Source organism: Suncus etruscus, chromosome 2 (assembly GCF_024139225.1).
Source record: "Suncus etruscus isolate mSunEtr1 chromosome 2, mSunEtr1.pri.cur, whole genome shotgun sequence".
Classification (NCBI taxonomy): domain Eukaryota; kingdom Metazoa; phylum Chordata; class Mammalia; order Eulipotyphla; family Soricidae; genus Suncus; species Suncus etruscus.
Window position 1 is genome coordinate 158,947,191 of NC_064849.1, and position 18,811 is coordinate 158,966,001.

At 36.8% G+C, this 18,811-nt stretch overlaps 1 pseudogene; it reads left to right on the forward strand.

Moving 5' to 3' along the window:
• The first annotated feature begins 3,883 nt into the window (after positions 1 to 3,883).
• On the forward strand, positions 3,884 to 5,938 carry LOC126001901 (erlin-1-like; annotated as a pseudogene).
• The last annotated feature ends 12,873 nt before the right edge of the window (positions 5,939 to 18,811 follow it).

Here is an 18,811-nt window from a genome sequence, read left to right on the forward strand (position 1 = left end):
AATAAAGATGCTTAATTTGATGAAGTCTCAGTGATAGAGATGGTGTTTAGACTCAATTCAATATGACCAGTGCACATTATCTAGTTTTTGGGTGACACATGGCAGTGCTGAGGCCTTATTTTTTGGCTTTTAATGCAGGGATCACTCTTGCTGGACTGAGAGACCACATCAGATCCTGCGGGTTGAATCTGGGTAGGCTGTGTTCCTTAACTGATTTGGCCCCTGCAGAATTATATCAGGGATCCTTCTGGTGAAACTCAGCCTGTGATGTAGGGAACTTTGATCTGGGAATCACTGTGATGACAGGGGTAAGGTAATAACTGGTGTTCTCAAGAATCCTGTGGTTCTATTCAAAAACTTAGATTCAAATGCATGGTTTTTGTTGTTGTTGTTGTTGTTTTTGCAGTTTGTTTTGTTTTTGGGTCACACCTGGTGGCACTCAGGGGTTCCTCCTGGCTCTGCAATCAGAAATCACTCCTGGCAGGCTCAAGGGACCACATGGGATGCAAGGATTCATCATATGGGATGCAGAGATTAGAACCACCATCCACCCTGGGTTGGCAGAGCGCAAGGTAAATGCCCTACCACTGTGCTATCTCTCGGACCCTCAAATGCATGTATTTTGAACTGTGCTTTAGACCGTTGGGTTCTTCCTTGGCCTGAAGTAGAATTAAAAAAAAATCCAGTCTGAGAGAGAGCTTAGAGGACTGAAAAAATCCCAGCCAGGGTTTGATTACAGCATTGTATGGTTCCATGAATCACAGAGTATCGGTGTGATACAAAAAGAAAACTAATTTAGAAATTATCATTCTAAAATGTTTCTGATTACTAAACATCCTCTTAAAAAGGAAAAAGAGGCTGTTTGTCACCTTTTTATGGAAGCAATTCTCTTTATTTAAAAAGTACCTTATTTTCTATTTTACCACAGTGGCTCCAAAAATGACTTCTTAGGAAAACTCCATTTTCTTAAAGATTCTTTTTAGAATTCCACCTGAAATTTATTTGATTGGTAGTATGAGATCATTCCTCTTTCAATTTGTCTTCCACCACTTATTATAAACAAACTTAAGCCTTATTAAACAAAACCTACTTTTTCTGAATTGCCAATAACAATTGTTCAGTTTGGCGCACGCACACGCACACACACACACACACACACACACACACACACACACACACACACACACACACACTCCACACCCCTTATGGTCACCTGAGCCCACCAGGATTGATCCCTGAAAGCATACTGAGAAGAAAGCTCCGAACAAGGCTAGGTGTGGTCCCTAAAATTAAAAAACAAAAGAAAGGAAACAAAAGTGTCTGGAGTATTCTGTAATGATTTTAACATAGGTTCTGTTCACTACTACTTCCCACAAAATATATACTCTTATCACTCATCATCACTACAATAATTCCCATGTTTTTCTTTTTTCTTCCTCATGTCAGTCGCCACATTCTTACTAGATGCCAAACTCAAAGTATTAAAACATATAGATACTTCCTTGTAAGAAAAGTTTCCTGTGAGTCTCAAAACAGAATTATCTAAGCATTTTACTTACTTTCTCTGGTGCAGCAATCGCAAGATGTCAGACACTGTGTGATTTCAATAAATATTTATTGCTCATAGTATTGGGGGATACAAATTTGAAATACAGGTACCATCAATCAGGGCTGGTTCCTTCCAAGGCTGTGAGAAAGGATATGCTCCATATTTTCCCCCTTTATTTCTGGGAGTTTGCTGATAGTCTGACATTCCTACTTTGTAGAATCACACTGATCTCTGCCTTCAGCTTTATGTGCCATTTTCTTCAAATCTTTGTTCTTGTGAGGGAAAGTTGAACATCTTCATGCCTGGGTCAGACCCAGTGACCTTGTCTTATCTATTGTTTGCATCTGCACTACTCTTATTTCCAAATAAGGTCACATTCTGAGGTACTCGAGATTAGGACATTAGCACATGAACTTGGGAGAAGGCTCCAGTTCAACCCCTAACTGTACACTAAACCACAAAACCAAGGTTTTTGTCTGCTGTATCTCCCATACCTTGCTATTTCTCTTTATACCGAGAGCACCATAAACATAGCAGCCTCCCATCTGTACTATACTCTCCCATCACATATTTCAGTTTCTGAGTATTTCCTCTCCAAATTTGTTGGCACATACCCAGCATCCAGGCATTCTTCAAATGCAACTTCAAGTGATACTGCTTCCTACATAAGCATTAAAGTATTTATCAGATTCTTTTTCCTAAAAAAACCACTTTTGGGGGCAGAGAGATAGCACAGCCGTAGAGCATTTTGCCTTGCATGCAGCTGACCCAGGACAGATGATGGTTCAAATCCTGGCATCCCATATGGTCCCTTGAGCCAGTCAGGAGAGACTTCTGGTGCAATGAGAAGTAACACCTATATGCTACCAGGTGTGATCCAACCCCCTCCACCAAAAAAAAAAAAGAAGAAAGAAAGAAAGAAAGAAAGAAAGAAAGAAAGAAAGATAGAAAGAAGAGAGAGAGAAAGAAAGAAAGAGATAGAGAGAGAGAAAGAAGAAAGAAAGAAAGAAAGAAAGAAAAGAAAGAAAGAAAGAAAGAGAGAGAAGAGAAAGAAAGAAAGAAAGAAAGAAGAAAGAAAGAAAGAAAGAAAGAAAGAAATAAAGAAAGAAAGAAAGAAAGAAAGAAAGAAAGAAAGAAAGAAAGAAAGAGAAAGAGAGAGAAAGAAAGAAAGAAAGAAAGAAGAAAGAAAGAAAGAAAGAAAGAAAGAAAGAAAGAAAGAAAGAAAGAAAGAAAGAAAGAAAGAAAGAAAGAGAGAAAGAAAGAGAGAAGGAAGGAAGAAAAAAGAAAGTTAGAAAAGAAAATAGAAGAAATAAAAGAAAGAAAAAAAGAAAGAAAGAAAGAAAGAGAAAGAAAGAAGAAAGAAAAAGAAAGAAGAAAACCACTTTTCTTTATTTTTCTTTATTTATTTTAGGCTACACCCAGTGGTGCTCAGGGATTTTTCTAGGCTCAATGCTGAGGAGGGGCTCAAAGTATAGAAATCACTGCTGATGGTGCTTTCAGGGTACAGGAATCAATATTAGGTTGGTTGTGTGCAAGGTGTCCTATCTTGTGCTTCCCTACCTACATTCATTATACGAATATAAGATTTAGCATGGAATTTGTCATTTGTATATGATAGGTGACTTGTACATGATTTGTATTTCTTACTAAACTAAGAGTTCCATATGAAAATGAAGCATCCTTTTAAGAATTAGTCAGAGCAAGGCCAGCCACAAACAGTGGCGTTCAGGGGCTATTCCTTGTGGTCTTTCCTAGGACTATGTGATACCCAGGACTTGAGACACAAGTACTTGAGTCCTCTGAGTCTTCTACTGGACACACTCATGCATTCATCTTTTAATTTTCCCACCGTGCTCTTCAAAATAGTTTATAATAATATTTGTTGAATGAAGTTGAGACTTTCATAGAAAAAATATTTTTAAATGTCTTAACAGCTATTCACATCATTTTTCTATTGTCGAAAATCTTAACAATGGATACTTCCATATGTTTATTATGGAAATGCAAGTGTCTTCAAATCAATATTAAAATATCACATTTAATCTTGAGTTTGTCTAAAAAAGTACTAAGATCCTCAGAGTCCATTAAATTTAAATTTTCCCTTACAATTTTGGTTTGTAGAAATCCTAATGCCACCAAAGAGATTCACTTAATTCATAAATTAAAGTTGAATAAATAATAACATCACTATATAGGTAATCTAAACATTTTTTAAAAGAGAAGACTATCCCAGAAAAATTAAAACTGAAAAGACAGAGTGATCGGTGAGGCGCGGCTGAGGGGGGCCAGTGCGGTCGGCATGCAGCTGGCCCCCCATTTCCTGGAGGCGCCAGGATGAACATGACCCAAGCCCGGGTGCTGGTGGCCGTGGCCATGGGGCTGGTGGTGGTGCTGCTCTACGTCTCCATCCACAAGATCTACGAAAGGCACCTGGCGGTGTAAGCAGGGAGGAGCTTTACTAACTAGGCCCAGTGGACCTGGCTATCATGTCATGCTGCCTTTCATTACTACGTTCAGATCAGTGCAGACAACGCTGCAAACTGATGAAGTGAAAAACGTGCCTTGTGGAACAAGTGGTGGGGTCATGATCTATATCGACAGAATAGAAGTGGTCAATATGTTGGCTCTTTACGCAGGGGTTACTCCAGGCTCTGTGCTCAGAAACCCAGTCCCAGCAGGCTTTGGGGATCATATGGGATGCTGGGAATCAAACCTGCGTCGGCTATATACAAGTTATTGATATTGTGAGGAACTAACTACACAGCAGATTATGACAAGACCTTAATCTTCAATAAAATCCATCATGAACTAAACAAGTTTTGCAGTGCCCACACACTTCAAGAAGTTTACATTGAATTGTTTGATCAAATAGATGAAAACCTCAAGCAAGCTTTGCAGAAAGACTTAAATGTCATGGGCCCAGGCCTCACCATCTCAGCTGTGCGTGTTCCAAAACCCCAAATCCCAGAAGCTATGAAAAATTTTGAGTTAATGGAGGCTAAGAGGACAAAACTTCTTATAGCTGCACAGAAGCAAAAAGGTTGTAGCGATGGAAGCTGAGACGGAGAGGAAAAAGGCCATTATAGAAGCAGAGAAAGTTGCGCAGGTGGCAAAAATTCGATTGCAGCACAAGGTGATGGAGAAAGAAACTGAAAAACGCATATCTGAAATTGAAGATGCAGCGTTCCTGGCCCGAGAAAAGGCGAAAGCAGATGCCGAATATTATGCTGCGCACAAGTATGCCACCTGAAACAAGTGCTACCTTGCTCTGGGTAAAGGGGGCTTGTCTGTTGACCACGTCCTCATCCTGTCCATTGGACACTACTGTTGTATTAAATAATTAACGATGGGGCTGGATGGTGGAGGATGCCATCCAGCCCACGTGGCTCTGCAACCTTCATGCAGCCGGCAAGTTCCAGGCCCAGGTGAAATCACTCACTCACACGCAGCCATTAGGAAGCATCAACTTTATTCAAGCCCTAGCCACCACGTGTGTGTGGCCTATTCATAACCCTTCAAGCACAGCAATATTTTGCTAGCCCTGCATCTTATTTCCTGTTAGCCATCTTCCCTTTGGGCTCCATGCTGGTCAAAGACCAGAACACAGAAACCCAGAAGCCAGAGCGCACAGCAGCGCAGAAAGGGCAAAGAGCCAAAAGGGCAAAAAGCCAAAGGCCCGAATTCCCTTGGTCCAAGCCTTATATAACATTTCCCAGACCCCTCCCAGGAATGGGAGGGTCTAGCAGGTAAGGTTACACCTACTATCCGGTTTCCAAGACCCCTCCCAGAAATGGGTGGGTCTAGGGTCTTAAATAGGTACACCCACAACTACCAGTCAGTGGTGGAGCTTTCAGCAGAGGTGCTAGAGGAGGTGGAGAAGTACAAGACTGCATTGAGGTGCTTCTTTAAGAGCTGAGGGAAGCACTGTGTTTTCTTTGAGAGGAACTCTAAGAGCCATCATCTCCAGCTCAGCTCATCCCCGTGCCACTCAGTTGCTGCACTACTGATGACATCAAAGATGCCTTCCCTACCCAGGCACAGGAGCAACAGATGGAGCTGTTGGGAATCCCAGAGCATTCTGACATTAAGCAGATTGCACAACCAGGAGCTGCATGTTTTTATGTTGAGCTTGACACAGGAGCAAAACTTTCCCACAGAATTAAAAGGAGTTTTCCTTTGCAGTTTGGAAGGGAGGTCTTGGCCAGTGAAGCCATCCTTAATATTCCTGACAAGTTTCATTGGAGGCAGCGTCAGATCAGCAGGGAAGAGGAGGAGACCCTAACTCGCCGATTCCGGAAAGATTTTGAACCGTTTGACTTCCTCTGGATGACTGACCTGAGACAGGCCCCCGTCAAGAGCACAGGCAATCCCAACAGTCTATTCTGTTAGAAACTGCAACTGCTCTGAGATCTGTTCCCATCTCTGTTGGCAACATTCCTATAGAATGTGCCCATAGCAAGAGGCCTAAAGTGAATAGCTTCTGGGAAAAGTCACATTCTAGGATGAACATTCTGTTAAAAGCATGTTTCTCATGTCTCCTTCCAAGCACAGCTTGTCCTAATCTGCATTTTAAGAAATATTTAAACCATGAAATAAAATCAATTGCTTTTCTATGAGAAAAAAAAAGAAATAAAATTGAAAAGATAGTAAAACCAAATATTTCAGAATTCTTAGCTAGAAATTAGCTTACTTCCTAAAACAAAAAGCAAGTTTGTTTGGGCTATTCTCATTTTATGATACAAAAAAAAATTCTGTCTTTTTGTATCTATATGCTGCCTCTGCTTTTATGTATTTATAGTTTCAAATACAGCAAAAAACTTCAGGATTAATTATTAACAGGTTGGCAAGTCAAAACACTAGAGAATTTTTGTAATGAAAAAGATATCAGGCCTGCCCAGTGGTTCCTGACTGAGAAACTGAGTGCTGCCTGACTGTGAGAAACTATGAGTGCTGCCTGTGCGTGTTTTTCTACTGTCCTGTCTCCTGAACCTCTCTGGAGTGGGCTGAAAAGAGGCTCATTCAGGCTGGGCCAGACGCCAAAGAACTGCGGCTAAGAGACTCACTGTGCTTCGATCTGTTGGAGTCCTATATGGTACCCCAAGCCAGGAGCTACTTCTGAGTGCATAGCTCAGAGTGACCCCTGAGAATCATCGCTGAGATCAAAATAAACACCACACACACACACACACACACACACACACACACACACACACACACACACACACACACACACTATTCCATGGGCCAGAGCTTTGGTAAGAGTGTTGTGGCCTTAGAGTTTCTCATGAACACCTATGACACCCCGTATTTTAATCCACAGGATTCCAAATTGTTCTCCATCAGAAAGTTTTTTTGAGCACAGAGCCAGAGTAACTCCTGAACTACACTGGGTGTAGCCCGCACCAAAATATAAAATAAAATAAATTATAAAATAAAATAATAAAAAGTATTAAAGTGAAATAAAATAATAAAATTAAATTAAATTAAAAATAAAATAAATTATTAAAATAAAATAAAATCAATGAAGTAAAATAAAAATAAAATAAATGAAGTAAAATAAAAATAAAATAAATAAAATAAAAGGAAACAAAATAAAAAATTAAATTAAATTAAAAATAAAAATAAATTAAAATAAAAATAAAATAATAAATTAAAATATAAAATAAAACAATAAATAAGAATAATAAAATATAATATAATATTAAAATAAAATAAAATAAATAAAATAAAAGGAAATAAAATAAAAAATTAAATTAAATTAAAAATAAATTAAATTAAATTAAAAATAAATTAAATTAAAAATAAAAATAAATAAAAATAAAAATAAAAAAATAATAAATTACAATAAAAATAAAGTAAAATAAAATAATATAAACAAAAATATAATCAAATAAATAAAATAAAAAATAAAATAAAATTATAAATTAAAATTATAAAATAAAATGAAACAAAAATAAACAAATAAACAAATAAAATTATATAAGATATAAAATATACTCTGATAATAAAAGCTTGATAGATTTATGTGTTAGAGAACATGCTTCACATGTAAGAGTAAGCCCTGAGCGTTAACAGTGGTGGACAAAGAGGCAAAAAAAAAAAAAAAAAGATTTTCAGTAGCTGGATTGTTGGAGCATCTAAAAGAGAGTTTGCCTTGCGTGTACAAACAGAGATTCAGTGTGCTTCGATCCACTGGAGTCCTAGATGGTCCCCCAAACCAGGAGCTATTTCTGAGTGCATAGCTCAGAGTGACCCCTGAGCATCACACACACACACACACACACACACACACACACACACACACAGTATTCTGGGCCAGAGCTTTGGTAAGATGTTATGGCATTAGAGTTGCACACGAACACGTAAGACACCCCATGGTTTGATCCACAGGATTCCAAATTGTTCTCCAAGCCAGAAAGAGTTTTTGAGCACAGAGCCAGAGTAACTCCTGAATATAAAATAAAATAAACTAAATTATAAAATAAAATAACAAATTAAAATAATAAAATAAATAAAAATAAATAATATAAAATAAATGAAATAAAATAGAATAAGAAGTAAAAAAATAAATAATAAAAATAAAATAATAAATTAAAATAATAAAACAAAATAATAAAATAAAATTAAAATTAAAAAATAAAATAAAGTAATAAAAATATAAAATGAAATACAATAAAATAATAAAATATATTAATAAAATTAAAATAAAATTTAATAAAATAAAATTTAAAAATAAAATAAAATAAGTAAATAAAATAAAATAATATAAAATGAAATAAATAAAATAAAATGAAATAAATAAAAATAAAATTAAAAAATAAAAAACAATAAAACAATAAATTAAAATAATAAAATAAAATAAAAAATTAAATATAAAATAAAGACATAAAAATATAAAATGAAATACAATATAATAAAATAAAATAATAAAATAATATAGATTAATAAAATAAAAATATAATATAAAATATAGAATTAAAAATAAAAATAAATAAAATAAGTAAATAAAATAAAATAAAATAATATAAAATTAAATAAATGAAATGAAATGAAATTTAAAATAAAATTAAAAAGTAAAAATAAAATAATAAAATAATAAATTTAAATAAAATAAAATAATAAAATAAAAGGAAAAATTTAAAAAGTAAAATTAATAAAATAAAATAATATAATAAAATAAAATATATTCTGATAATAGAAAATTGTCAGAACCCTAAAATCTTGATAGATTTATGTGTTCGAGAACATGCTACACATGGTAAAAGTCAGCCCTGAGCGTTAACAGTGGTGGACAAAGAGGCAAAAACAAGAAATGGCTTTCAGTAGCTATAATGATGGAGCATCTAATAGAGAGTTTGCCTTGCAGGTACAAACTCACTGTGCTTCGATCCACTGGAGTCCTAGATGGTCCCCTAAACCAGGAGCTATTTCTGAGTGCATAGCTCAGAGTGACCCCTGAGAATCATCACTGAGATCAAAATAAACACACACACACACACACACACACACACACACACACACACACACACACACACACACACAACAACAACGCACATAGTATTCCATGGGCCAGAGCATTGGTACGAGTGTTACAGCATGCGAACACCTATGACACCCTGTGTTTTGATCCACAGGATTTCAAATTGTTCTCCAAGTAAGAAACAGTTTTTGAGCACAGAGTCAGAGTAACTCCTGAATAAAAAATAAATTAAACTAAATTATAAAATAAAGTAATAAAAATAATAAAATTAAATTAAATAATAAAATTAAATTAAATTAAAAATGAAATGAAATGAAATAAAAATAAAAATAATAAAATTAATTAATAAAATAAAATAAATGAAGTAAAACAAAAAATAAAATAAGAAAATTAATAAATAAAATAAATGAAGTAAAATAAAAAATAAAATAAATAAATAAAATGAAACGAAATAGGGCCCGGAGACATAGCACAGTGGCGTTTGCCTTGCAAGCAGCCGATCCAGGACCAAAGGTGGTTGGTTCGAATCCCGGTGTCCCATATGGTCCCCCGTGCCTGCCAGGAGCTATTTCTGAGCAGACAGCCAGGAGTAACTCCTGAGCACCGCCAGGTGTGACCCAAAAACCAAAAAAACAAAAAAAAGAAAAGAAAAAAAAAAGAAACGAAATAAAATAAAAAAATTAAATTAAAATGTAAAAATAAATTAAAAATAATAAATTAAAATAATAAAAATAATAAAATATATTAAAATAAAATAAATAATAAATTACAATAAAATAAAATAAAATAATAATAATATAAATAAAATAAAATAAAAATATAATCAAATGAATAAAATAAATATAAAAAATAAAATAAAATAAAATGAAACAAAATTTAAAAAATAAAATTATATAATAAATATACTGTGATAATAAAAAATTTACAGAAGCCTAAAAGCTTGATAGATTTATTCATTTAATAAATTAAAATAATAAAACAATATAATAAAATAAAATAATAAATTAAAATAATAATATAATAAAATAAAAATAAATAAAATATAGTGCAATAAAATAAGAATATATAAAATAAAATAAACAAATAAAATAATAAAATAAAATGTACTCTAATAATAGAAAATTTAGAGAAGCGGAAAAGGATAGATTTATGTGTTAGAGAAAATGCTTCACATGGTAAAAGTAAGCCCTGAAGTAAGCACGAGCGAACTTAGAAACTCACTGTGCTTCCATCCACTGGAGTTCTGTATAGTCCCCCAAACCCGGACCGATTTCTAAGTGCATAGCTCAGAGTGACCCCTGAGCATCACTGCTGAGGCTCAAAATACACACACACCACACACACACACACACACACACACACACACGCACACACACATATACACACACACACAGTTTTCCATGGGCCAGAACGTTGGTAAGAGTGTTACTGCATTAGAATTGCACGCAAACACCTATGACACCCCGTGCTTTGCTCCACAAAGCATTCCATATTTTTCTCCAAGCCAGAAGCAGTTCTTGAGTAAAGAGCCAGAGTAACTCCTGAACTACACTGGGTGTAGCCCGCAGCAAAATATAAAATAAAATAAAATAAAATAAAATAATAAAATAAAATAGATTCAAGGGAGCCATGAATCCCTGGGACAGGCCAGGGGAGTGCGGGAGGCCTCCGACCAGGGCTCGAGGAAGGTGCCCATGCAAGGGAGCCGAGTGAACCTGCACTGTCTGGCAGGAAGGGGGTGGCGATTGACCAGGCTTGACTGGAGGACGAGGGAAGGACCAAAACTCAGCGACATCACCCAACATACTCATGTAGAGCCACACCCCAAGAAGGGATCCAGCCCCACGCCACAGGTGGCAAAAGCAGGCTGAGACCTGAAGGCACTGCACTTCAAGCCAAGCCAATAAATGCAAAAAAAGATGGGTAAACCAAGGAAAACATTAACAACAAGGGAGATGGAGAGACATCAGAACAAGTTTCCAAGTCCATCAAAACGCACAGACCCAAGAGAGGAAGACCTAAAAGCAGCCATGAGAATAGAATTACAGGCCATGGTATAAAAAATGAAAGACACACTGGCCAGAGATTACAAGAAATCAATAGATGAACAAACGAACCAACTTAAAGAAGAATTGCTACAAAACATGAAAGACTCCATACAAACGGAATTAAAGGAAATATGTAAAACCGTAAAAAGCCAGAGAGCAGAATCGCACAGCTTACAAATCACATAGACGAACTCAAAGATAAACTACAAACAAACAAACAAAAACAACAACAAAGAAGCCACAAAGAAATAAAAGGGGTTCTTGGATACAAAGGGTGGACAACCTAAGGTAACACTGTGGTGCTCAGTCACATTAGATACCATACTCAGCTTGCATTATGAAAATGTCTTGATAAAACACTTTAACAAAACCTTTATTTCTAAGTGATGCTCTCTTTTAGGACCAGAAGCATGTGACCAGCCAGACCACTGAAGCAGCAACTATGACCCACAGACTTATACTACAGGGTCTACTCATTGAACACATTCAAGCAAACTGACATTCCCTTGCTCTTTTCTCTCTTCTCACTACTTTTTTTCCCACTTTTCTTCTACTCTTTCCTCCTCACTATCATCAATTCAATCCTTGTCAAATAAAAACCACACTGCTACCTCCTATTTAGGAAAGGAAAGTTGTTTTATAAGACACTGTGGACAATGCTGCATAGGGTAAACAGCTAGTACTCGAGATGCGAAACATATATGTATTCAAAAGATGACCTATTAGTTTCTTTACCTTACATGTACTATATTTACCTATCTTGCTGTACTCAGCTTATTTCTTGCTCTCCCCTCATCTTTTTCTAAAGGTATACCTAAGCTAACTACTATATGGGTTTTGTTTGTTTGTTTTTCGGGCCACACCCGTTTGATGCTCAGGGGTTACTCCTGGCTAAGCGCTCAGAAATTGCCCCTGGCTTGGGGGGACCATATGGGACATGGGGGGATCGAACCGCGGTCCTTCCTTGGCTAGCGCTTGCAAGGCAGACACCTTACCTCTAGCACCACCTCACTGGCCCCACTACTATATGTTTATATGTGGGCATGACCACACTGAGATAGGATTCCCCCTTGAGAGCCAAACCTAAATGGTAAAAAAATCCATACCTATAGTGTATATAGCCTTTCTCATATACTATCCCCTCTGCCCCCTTCAGAAATCCGACTATCTCTTCACTCTCCAATCCCAACCCAATTTCCCACCTTATTAAAACTCTTCCATCCTCAATTTTTAATCCATTAGGCATCAAGACTGACCTCCTACCCCAATGAGCCAGTACCCAGAACCCAAGCGAAGGGACACCCACTCAGACCCACACCTCGTTCCCGGCAAGAAAATACAACCAACACCCCTGCTGACTCATGCTATATGGTCCTCCTTATCACCTCTCCCTAACGTGGACTCTTGTTTGTTACCAGACTTAGTTCCAAAAGGATCCCCACTGCAAGTACTCTACTCAAGACCTCTCTGCCGCAAATCTTTTCTCAATCTCAAGGCCAGGGGGTGAGATGAAAATACGCCATGGAGCCCACATCCCACAAGAAAATCTCAAAAGACAATGGGGAAGAAAAAAAAAGACAATGGGGAAGCCTATATTTCCTTCATAAGTTTAAGACCTATGCAATACTACTGCTTAATCTGGTTTCCCCCAAATGTAAGGTAGTCTCTTGATCACTTTGTTCCATTAATTACTTTTTAAAATTCATCTTAAAATTTTTTCTATATATATGTGAGCATATACATTTTTAATTTTAGTCTAGTTTCTGTTTCCTTCCCTTTCCACCCCCAAATGCACCAGCAATATAATGCAGCACCACCTCTTCCTGCATACTAAAAAATAGGGGGGTGGGAATCTTACATATAAAAACAAGCTCTTATATACTAGGGATAAAAACTCATACTTTTTTATGATACAGGGACACCTCCCACCTTGAACATATGTCATGTGGACCCAACTAAGACCCCAGGTGATTAGACACCGACTGTCTGGCCTTGAACCCTGGATCCCAGACATAGAAATGACAGTTCTCCACAATAGCTTCAGTAACCTCCCCTCCAGTTCATCCTTAATACTGCTCTGGCACCAACATGGGCCAGTTCTAATATGATATCCTGACAAGGAAATGGGAACAACTTGATCTAAGAACAGGTTGTCCTACCTCACCATCTAACAATAAGACAAAATCAGATTTGTCACCCTTTGATCTGTGCAAAAGCCAAGATCGCTATCTACAGATGACTGACTGTGACAACCATGACTGAGCAGAACATATCTTGGGAGCAACAAAAAAGCCCTAGTCTAGGTTTTGGTCTATGATCTATACAACATCCAAGATCTCTAATTCCAAAGGTCTGAGACAATTGAAAATGAATGGGTCTTCTGGAAACATAACGAAAGACTCTATTCCAGGCTCCCTACTGGGATCAGAGCAATGACCAAGACCACCAACTAAAGAAGGATTAAATTGACAGTGAAGGAACAGAACTTCTAGAACAACTAAGAGACTTCATCATAAGCTCTGTTCCTGGACCTGTGCAGATACCAAGATCTCTAGATATAGAGGTCTGATTTTATCACCCATGACAGAGCTGAAGCCTTCCATACACCACAAAGGCACAGAGGGAAGAGTAAATGAACATGCAAGGAGTCTATAGTTATTCCCATGACAAAGGAGGAGAATCCCTGTAGCTTTTAGGCCAAGGGAATTCCCTCTCTAATGTCCCCAATATTTACTATGCTTATGCAGGGAAAAAAAAAACACAAAATAATTTTTTTTATTTATCTATTTATTTCTATTTTTATTTCTTTGTTTGAGTTTGGATATTGAAGTTGTTCTCTCCAATTTTTTTCCTTTCTCCTTTTTGCGCTGTTATGTCTTCATTTCAGGACCGTGGTTAATATGTGGTACTTGTCTTTATTGCTGTAGTGCTCACTTGATTTTTTTTAATGTGAGATCTCCTTTTGTATGGTTGTGGTGTTTCACTTCCTTCTCTTTCTCTCTCAAACTGAGGTTGAGAGCCTCTAAAAGCACTCCTCCCATTTTCAGCTTATTTGATTTTTACCCCATTTTATTGCTCTTCTTTTCTTTAAACAAAACCACATAACTTGAACTATCTGTACTGCCCCTCAAATAGAAGAGAAAAGAGTGGAGGTTATAAAGACCAAACAGTTGTATGATCACTAAATAATAAGCAAGAACACAGAGGGGACCACTTATACTAGCAGCTTGGGGGTTGAGGGTGGGGGGTATGGGATGCAAGATGGGAATGGGGATTGAGAACAACTTTGGTGAGGTGAATTCCCCTGACACATTGTTAATATGTACCTAAAATATTACTGTGAAAGATATGTAAGCCACTTTGGACAAAATAAAAATTATATATAAAAAACAAAACAAAAATATAAAATAAATAAAATAAAATAACTTGGGAAAGACTGACTGTGAGTGTCGCCTGCTCATGTTTTTCTACTGTTGTGTCCTGAACCTCTCCAAAGAGTACCGAAAAGGACCCAGCAAAATTGTTTTCTTAGAGTTGTTCGGGTTGGGCTAGAAAGCCAAGGAAGACTGTGTCCTACAGTGAAAATCAGCAATCAACAGTAAATTGCAGAAAGGTAGGTCCTCTGTCTGTGACGTCAGGCTGGAGAATCTGCCCCTGCTCAAGTGATTACCAACTGAGAGAGACTGTGAGTGTCGCCTGTGCCTGTATTTCTAATGTCCTATGTCCTGAACCTATCCTGAGTGGGCCGATAAGGGCCCAGCAAAATCACTCTCCTAGAGGCTCCAGAAGAGCATGGCAACTCCGCTTTGTTTCATGGCCGTGTGCTCTAATGAATGAACCCCACCACCACACGATTTGATCCTATGTGTGGCTTCATCCACGGAGGGTTCTCCTTCCTTGGAGGCTCCCGCCCAGAAAGGGTGGAGCCAGAGGAGCGTGGCTGCACACATGATTTAGCCAATGAATACCACTACAACATGTAGAAAAACCCACAATACAAGTGTGATCATGGGGAAACAACACAGGCCAGCATCAGGTATAGAGAATGAAGATGGCAACTCTGATGACTGAACATGACCAACCAACTAGTCAGTCTCTCAGATAAGGAGTTTAGAGAAGAAATATGGAAGATGCTAACAGAACTCAAAGAAACCATGGATCGAGTTAAATAGAACACTAATATGAACCAAGAAAATATGAAGACAGAAATCAGAAAACTCCAAACTGAAATAACAGATCAAATAACAGGTCTGAAAAACTCAGTAAACAAATTGAATGACAAAATGGATAACCTCTCCATCAGGGTAACAGATTTGAGGATAGAATTAGTGCTCTGGAGGATAAGATACATAACAACTCCATATAGCAGAAGAGACTGGAAAAAAACCTTAAAGCAAATGAACAGACAATGGAAAAATTAGTCAAAGAATGTGAACAAATGAAAATTGAAGTCTATGATAAGCTCAATAGAAACAACTTAAGAATCATTAGAGTCCCAGAGACCCAGGAAGAAAATCTCCAGGAAAAATCAACGGTCAAGAACATCATTAAAGAGAAACTACCAGAGCTAAAGAATGGTTGCAATCAAATCCCGCATGCCTAAAGAGTACCAACTAAAAGACCCCAGAAAAAACATACCAAGACACATCCTAGTCACAATGACGAATCCCACAGATAGAGACAGAATTCTGAAAGCAGCAAAATCAAAAAGGGAAATTATATTCAAGGGAATATCCTTGAGATTTACAGCAGACCTGTGACCAGAAACTCTCAAGGCCAGAAGGCAGTGGTGGGACATAGTGACAAAACTCAATGAAATAAATGCTTCGCCTAGAATACTGTACCCAGCAAAACTCACTTTCAGGTTTGAAGGAAGAATACATGGTTTCACAAACAAACAACAGCTCAGAAACTTTATAGATTCAAAACCAGTCTTAAAAGAAAAACTGAAAGACCTACTTTAAGACAAGACTAAAAAACAGACACACCAAACTTAGATATAAAGATGGCACTAAATCCCATGACAATTCTTTCTCTCAATGTCAATGGACTAAATGCACTAGTTAAAAGACAGAGTGGCTAAATGGATCAAAAAACTCAATCCAACCTTCTGCTGCCTACAAGAAACACACCTCAATAGTCAGAACAAACATAGACTCAAAATAAAAGACTGGAGGAAAATTATCCAAACAAACAACACCCATAAAAAAGCTGGAGTGGCCATACTAATATCAGATGATGCAAACTTGATACTCAGGAAAGTTGTAAGGGACAAAGATGGAAATTTTGTATTAATAAAGGGATATGTACAGCAGGAAGAAATCACTCTCCTAAACATATATGCACCGAATGAGGGGCCAGCAAAATATTTAACACAACTGTTGGAAAATATAAAAAAATAATATCAATAACAACACAATAATTGTGGGGGACATCAACATGGCTTTGTCAACACTTGATAGGTCAACTGGATTGAAACCCAACAATATACTAGACCTGAGAAGAGAAATGAAGAAAAAGGCCTAGTAGATATATATATAGGGCACTCCACCCCCAGAAACATTTTTCTCCAATGTACATGGGACATTCTCCAGGATAGACTACATGCTGGCACATAAAATATACCTCCATAATATCAAGAGGATAAAAATTTTGCAGGTTACCTTCGCTGACCACAAGGCTCTGAAATTATATGCGAATTCAAAAGGGACACAGAAAAAAACTTTAATACCTGGAAGTTAAACAGTCTCGTACTGAATAACCACTGGATCCGAGATGAAATCAAAGAGGAAATCAAAAGTTCCTGGAAACAAATGATAATAAAGACACAAACTATCACAACCTATGGGACACAGCAAAAGCGGTACTGAGAGGAAAATTTATTTGTAAGCACACATCAGGAAGGAAGGGGCCTACCTGAATAGCTTAATGACGCAGCTCATAGAATTAGAAAGTGCTCAAAAAAAGGACCTAAAAATAGGGAGACAGAGGGAAATAAAAAAGCTGAGAGCAAAAATCAATGAAGTGGGACCCCCCCCCCCAAATCCGAAAGATCAACGAAAGCAGAAGTTGGTTCTTCGAAAAAATAAACAAGGTTGATAGACCATTAGGAAAACTAACAAAAAGAGAGAGAGAAACTTGATAACTCATATTAGAAATGAAAAAGGGGAGATCACTACCAATATTGCAGAGATTCAAAGGGTAATCAGAAACTACTTTGAGAAACTCTATGCCACTAAAAATGAGAACCTGGAAGAAATGTATAAATTCTTAAACTCTTAACCTTCCACGGTTGAATAAAGAGAATGTAGCATATCTAAACACTCCTGTCACTACTGATGAAATTAAAATGGTAATCGAATGTCTGCCTAAAAACAAAAGCCCAGGCCCAGCTAGATTCACTAATGAATTCTTTAAAACCTTTCAAAAGGAACTACTACCAATCCTGGCAAAACTCGTTCATGAAATCGAAAAAACGAGAACACTTCTAAATAGCTTTTATGAAGCCAACATTACCTTGATACCTAAATGAGACAGATGCACTACCAAAAAAGAAAAATTACAGACCAACATCCCTGATTAACACAGATGCAAAGATCCTCAACAAAATCCTGGCAAATGGGATTCAATGCCTCATCAAGAAGATCATTCATTATGATCAAGTAGGTTTCATCCCAGGATTGCAAGGATGGTTTAACATCCATAAATCTATCAACATAATACACAACTTCAACAACAAGAAAAATAAAAATCATATGATTCTATCAATAGACTCAGAGAAAGCATTTGATAATGTCCAACACCCATTCTTGATCAAAACTCTCAGCAAGAAGGGAATGGAAGAAACCTTTCTCAATCTAGTTAAGGCCATCTACCACAAGCTAGTGGCAAATATTATCCTCAATGGAGAAAAACTAAAAGCCTTCCCTCTTATTTATGGCACAAGGTAAGGCTGTCCTCTCTCACCACTCCTATTCAACATAGCACTGGAAGTCCTTGCTATAGTGATCAGGCAAGAAAAAGATATTAAGAGAATTCAGATAGGAAAGGAAGAAGTCAAGCTCTCACTGTTTGCAGATGACATGATACTCTACATAGACTACCAGAAACCTTCTAGAAACAATAGACTCATATAGCAAGATGGCAGGCTACAAAATTAACACACAAAAATCAATGACTTTTCTATATACTAATAATAATAGGGAAGAAATGGACATTAAGAAAACAACCCCATTCACATTAGTGCCACACAAACTCAAATATCTTGGAGTCAACTTGACTAAAAATGTGAAAGACCTATAGAAAGAAAACTATAAAACTCTGTTCCAAGAAATAAGAGAGGTCACACGGAAATGAAAACACATACCTTGCTCATGGATTGGCAGGATTAATATCATTAAAATGGCAATACTCCCCAAAGCATTGTATAGATTTAATGCGATCCCTCTAAAGATACCCATGATATTCTTCAAAGAAGTAAATCAGGCACTTTTGAAATTCATTTGGAACAATAAACACACTCGAATAGCTAAAGCAATTATTGGGACAAAGAATATGGGAGGTATTACTTTCCCCAACTTTAAACTGTATTAGAAAGCAATAGTTATCAAAACAGCATGGTATTGGAATTAAGATAGACCCTCAGATCAGTGGAATAGGCTTGAGTACTCAGAGAATTTCCCCCAGACATACAATCACCTAATATTTAATAAAAGAGCAAAAAATCCTAAATGA